The sequence below is a fragment of the Phyllostomus discolor genome, chromosome X (genome assembly GCF_004126475.2).
Source record: "Phyllostomus discolor isolate MPI-MPIP mPhyDis1 chromosome X, mPhyDis1.pri.v3, whole genome shotgun sequence".
Taxonomy (NCBI): Eukaryota; Metazoa; Chordata; class Mammalia; order Chiroptera; family Phyllostomidae; genus Phyllostomus; species Phyllostomus discolor.
The window spans coordinates 72725539-72731662 of NC_050198.1; the positions used below are offsets into that span (position 1 = coordinate 72725539).

Below are 6124 nucleotides of genomic sequence, written 5' to 3' on the forward strand. Positions count from 1 at the left end.
TTGGCACTGAACATGTTTCTAATTGATCTCTTCTCTCATTTCCTTATTTCCATACATGAGATCTAACTTATAACATAGTAGGCCTATTGTATCTTCTAATTTATAGGCCAATAGCACTGATTCTTGATACTTTTTTTACTGTACACTGTTGGATCTAATTTTATAAAATTGATGTGATTATGAAATGTGCATTTTTCTTAAGTCAAATAATTTTCAAGTATATTAGAGAATATGATAATTTAACACAATCCTATTGTAAACCATATTTTAAGCTGAAAAGCCACTGTCTCGTTCATTTATTCCCTTACCCTTGTCATTTTAGGAACATGGTTTTGTTATTAGTAAATCTGTTTATTGAAATAGTTAAATATAATCAGCATAAAATATATATCAGAACATACCAGTGTTTACATAAAAATTTAAAAGAAGACAAAAACTAGGGGGAGGGTGGTAATGGGAGGGAAGTGGGGAGGGTTGGGTGGGTGGGCTGGAATGGGAGTAAAAAGGAGAAAACTATACTTGAACAAAGATTAAAATAAAAGCTGAGTTCTCCCATTAAAAAAAGAAAAATAAGAAAATGATATGACACAAAGGATGAATAACCCACTGATATCTATTTTAATTTGGTACTTCTGGAGAAAGGAAGAATGTATGTACCTATTTCAGGTACTTATGGTGACAGATTTCATTATGCAACAGTAATGTTTTAAGTCATTCATTCCATGCTGTGCTGTCAGCTGTGATAATTAGAAATGCATATTGCTCTCTCCAGGACAAGTTTAAAAATGAATGACCATTATTTTGAGTAACAATTGTTATCAAATTGTGTGTGAAATTAAATATTAAAATGAGAATTTACTATTTTAAAAAGGCTTATAGGGGTGGATAATGTCAAGTGTAAGAACATTTATTTAGTGGCATTTTTTTTGTTTTACAAATGTAATAAACTCTAGGAAAATTAGAAAAAAGGAAAGGAGAAATGTGCATAAAGGAACAAGAAACATGAGGAGTAAATATCTGTTAGTATTTTACATGCTTTTGCAAATTTTCCTATGAGTTCTATATAATTAAGATACTCTTTTATATGCTTTTCTGCATCCTGCTTCTTGTTTTTTAAAGTTATAAAAATGGAATTTATCCATATTGGTAAAGTTATTTTTAAACATTACTTTTTAAATTTATATTTTATTTTTTCCATCACCATTTATTGCTCCCATACCTTCTTCCACTACTTTTAATGGTGCCAGATACTCCATTGAGTGTGTGTATTTTTTCTATTTTGCAAATCAAGAATTTGGAGACATCAGAGTTACTTATAATGCTTACAGTTTTAACAGTTAACTATTATTATTCTGTCCAGTAGCTCTTGCTTATTTTTCTAGAAACTAATCCTACCCATATTCCAGCTACTTTGTTACCAAAGGTATTATTAGCACCTGACTTCAACTTTGCTTAATCATTTCCGTTGCTATACATTTTGAATTTATAATCCAAGAAAACATTGTCCCTTATATGTCTGAAAGTGTAAGTTAAAAACCTTAGAAGCTGTTGGCAGCTGCAAATAGTGTCATTTGGCAACAGCTGATCTGTAGTGAAAAACAATGAAACAGACATTCAGAGAAAGAGACATATTAGAGACATTTGAATTTCTAATCCAGTTGCTCCTGAGGCAAAGTTGTTTTTCTGACATTGCCACAGCTTCCTTATTCATTTTTTTCATTTTTTATTGTTGTTCAGGTATAGTTGTCTCTATTTCCCCCACCACCCCTCCCCCCTCACACCAACTACCCCCACCTCCCACCCTCGATCTAACCCCCTTAGGCTTTGTCCATGTGTCCCTTATACATGTTTCTGACAACCCTTCCACCTTATCCCTCTATTATACCTTGCCATCTCCCCTCTGGTTACTGTCAATTTGTTCTTAATTTTAATATCTATGGTAATATTTTGCTTCCTTCTTTGTTTTGTTGATTAGGATCCACTTATAGGTGAGATATATTGTATTTTTCTCTCACTGCCTGGCTTATTTCACTTAACATAATGCTCTCCAGATCCATCCATACTGTTGCAAAGAGTAGGAGCTCCTTCTTTCTTTCTACTGTGTAGTATTCCATTATGTAAATGTACCACAGTTTTTTGATCCACTCATTTACTGATTGATGTGGATCCTGGCCCACAGGATCCGAGTGTTGTGTCGGCTATGAACAAATACACACAGACTACAGAAATCCTGTGGAGAAAAGGGACAGCACAGTCACTCTCTAAGTGAGAGAGAGGGCCCCAACCCCCACCTGGTCAGGTTTTTATTGTTTTTCTGAGTGCATTACATCAATGGTTGGTCCTCATTTACTATGCATAGGTTCACATTGGGTGGTTCCCTTTTACAGATAACAAAGGAGAGGATGTTGCTAATTACATCAAAGAAGAAGGATATTTGCAAAGGGAAGAGTGGTTGGACTGGTTACACTTCATACTTGGGAGGTTTAGCTCAGATTTTAGGAAGCTGCAGTAAGCACTTGTTGCCTCAATTCAAGGTGAGGGAGTTTTAGCAAAAGCAAGCCTCATAGCAGCATAGGTACAATACAGGTCTGATTCCCCACAGGAAAACCTATCTGTGGACATGGCTCCTGTGTGCCACCTCATACTCCACTGGGATTTCTGAGTGGGGGCTGAGCTACATTGCCACACCACATGGAACGGCTCCCTTTAACTGATGGGCACTTAGGTTGCTTCCAGCACTTAGCTGTTGTAAATTGTGCTGCTATGAACATTGGGGTACATAGGTTATTTTGAATTGGTGTTTCGGGATTCTTAGGGTATAATCCCAGTGGTGGAACTTTTAGGTCAAAAGCAGTTCCATTTTTAATTTTTTTAAAGAAATTCCATATTTTTTTCACAGTGGCTGCACCAGTCTGCATTCCCACCAACAGTGTACTAGGGTTCCCTTCTTTCTGCAACCTCACCAGCACTTGTTTGTTAATTTGGTTATGATGGCCATTCTGACTGGTGTGAAGTGGTATCTCATTGTGGTTTTATTTTTCATCTCTCTGATGGCTAGTGATGCTGAGCATCTTTTCGTATGTTTCTGGGCCCTCTGTATGTGCTCCTTGGAGAAGTGTCTGTTTGGGTCCTTTGCCCACTTTTCAATGGGGTTGTTTGTCTTCCTGGAGTGGAGTCATGTGAGTTCTTTATATATTTTAGAGATCAAACCCTTGTCTGAGGTATCGTTAGCAAACATGTTTTCTCATACATTTGGTTCCCTTTTCATTTTGATGATGTTTTCTTTAGCTTTGCAGAAGCTTTTTATTTTGATGAAGTCTCAATTTTTTCTTCTTTCCTTTATGTCTCTTGCTCAATGAGCTAATAATATCCTCATTTATAAATCTAGTTTTAGTTGAGTGTCTGAAGATTAAAACAAAAGGGTCCTTATTTTAAACAAAGTATTGAATATCTTTGAGCAGAAAACATGGTCTGCATTTGAGATTAATTCACTAGAATTATTTTTGTATATTTTATTGTCTCTAAATAATGGGATTTTAATATCACCAGTTTTAAAGAAACTGGAGGATACAGTCCTGATGAGATGTCAAGTTTTAGCTTATTTCACTATTAGTTGATTGTGAGAAAGATGGCCAGGGAGTTATAGTCAGATAAAAAAAAGCAATTGAATCTCACCATGAATAAAAGCCTGGATTATTATGAAAGTTTCTGTGGAGAAAAATACACATATTAAAAGGAATGCAAAGAAATAACAGATATTCAACATTCAATATGGGTTTTACTTATTTTAAGATAACCTAGAAAACATTAACTAATTTTGGAAGAAAATAGATTTTGTAACATCATGCTTTCAGAATGATATGAAAACAACACAGCTGTGTCTAGAGTGTCCCAGTCTTACATTATCCTAGAAATATTTTATTACTGCCTAAAGCACGAATTTTTAATAAAAAATTGTTTAATGAAGCTAAATGTCCAATCAGCTTTCTTGTGAGAGAATTTTGGATTCTTTAGCACGATGATTCTCTGACTCATAAGATGTTTTCTTTTTTGAAATGTTTTTCACCAAAACTGATAATATTGCAAATTCATCATCCATTTCCTTTACCAGATTATGTTCTATGACTCTGTATTTTTCCCCAACAATGAAACTTATTGTCACAGGGTGACGATTTACTACAATTGAGAATATGTAAAGTGAGGCTAAAATATCTAAAAGTATCAGGAAACCTTTATAAATATACTTTTAGTAGTAGCTCTGCTGTTATAATAAAGAAATAGCCTACTATATGACTAGCTTGAAGTGAACCTCACTTCTTTAGATATATATGGAGAAAAAACATCATAACAACATATCTTACTTTTGTCTTTGTCTGAAGTAATTTTGCAATGGATGTCAAACCTTAATTTGGTAGTAAAAGCTTCTGTGATAGTTGAGACTGTACCTCACTCATAGAATTCCCTCTGCAAATATTCCCTGAACATATGGAAAATATAATAGCCTCCCCAGCCCTATTTATCCTTTAGCCATCAGGCTGCATACTCTAGTTAGATCTCCAGAAAGTATTCTCCAGATCTCTTTTCAGGAATAAAAACATTTTAATTAAGAATTCCCAAGTGCCATCTATAAATTAACATGCTTGCACCTTAGCAAAGTTTTACTATAAGAATTTAGTTTAGTTACATACATAAAATGAATTTCCTTACCAAGTAGAATTAAAAAAAATTCTTTAAAACTATGATATATTTACACAATGGAATACTAGCAGCAGAAAGAAAGAAGGAGCTCCTATCCTTTGAAACAGCATGGATAGAACTAGAGAGCATTATGCTAAGTGAAATAAGCCAAGCAGTGAAAAACAAATACCATATGATCTCACCTATAAGTGGAACCTAATCAACAAAACAAACGAGCAAGCAAAATAGAACCAGAGACAATGAAATAAGGAACAAACTGAGAGTAACCAGAGGGGAGGGGTGAGAGGGATAATGAGAAAAAATAGGGGAATTGCCATCAGAGAACATGTATAAAGGACACATGGACAATGTCAAAGTGGGTAGGTTTAAGTGTGGGAGGGGGGATTGGTTGGGCATGGCATGTGATGGGAGAAAATGGAGACAAATGTACTTGAGCAACAATAAAAACAGAGTCCTTGCTTTGGCAGCACATATACTAAATTGGAATGATACAGAGAAGATTAGCATGGCCCCTATGAGCAAGGATGATAGGTAAATTTGTGAAGTGTTCCATATTTAAAAAAATAAAGAAGATTGTCTAGAGTTAAAAAAAGAAAGTAGATTAATTGCTAATGTGTCAGGGTCCATTACTGACCACCCTCCAAGATTTGTATCCCTGTAGACCTCTTTTAGAAATAGACAAAAGTATTTGTGGGAAAGAACCTTGTAATACATATGCAGATATTTACAAAATCTCATATTCCCTCCCAAATTGGATCATCTAGTTGCAATACTTGCCACAATTACATATGCTCTTGTTGAGCCCTTTAGCACTGGATCAGGGATCAAATGAAAATGTATTTGGGAAATGATATGGCGGTGAAGTAGGTGGATATTACACTCACCTCCTCCCAGGATCAAACTGGAATTACAAGTAAATTATAGAGAAAAATTATCATGAATAACTCACAGAAGGCTAGCTGAAGAGAAGTCTTATAATCAAGGATTTACAAAAGAAGCTACATTCAGACTGGCAGGAAGGGCAGAGATAAGAAAAGGGCTGCCCCACTCCCATGGGCAGTAGCTGAGGTTCCCATAGGATATCTCAGCTGTAGGCAGTTTGCTATGTGAAGTAACCCCAAGGCAGGATCACCATCCCGGACCACCAGAGTTGGATATAGGTGCCCAGAGAACACCTGCCTTTGAAAAGCAGCAGGATTTCTGCCCATCAGGAAAAGACAAGAGTCTGCTAGAGACACGGGAGCCCTTTTAAAGGGCCAATGCACAAAATTTGTTTAAACAGCCATTCACTCTTGTTACTGGCAGAGGAAAAGTGGAGCAGACTAGAGTCTATGACTCTGTGGAAAGCTGGAGAAACAGCAACCAGGATCCCTATGCTAATCAACTCTCACATACCACAAATACCATCTTTATTGAATAGAACACT

At 35.7% G+C, this 6124-nt stretch overlaps 1 non-coding gene across 1 annotated transcript; it reads left to right on the forward strand.

Moving 5' to 3' along the window:
* The first annotated feature begins 5153 nt into the window (after positions 1 to 5153).
* Positions 5154 to 5257, forward strand: LOC114505818. The gene has a single exon (XR_003685288.1). It is a non-coding gene; the product is annotated as a U6 spliceosomal RNA (small nuclear RNA).
* Positions 5258 to 6124: the final 867 nt, after the last annotated feature.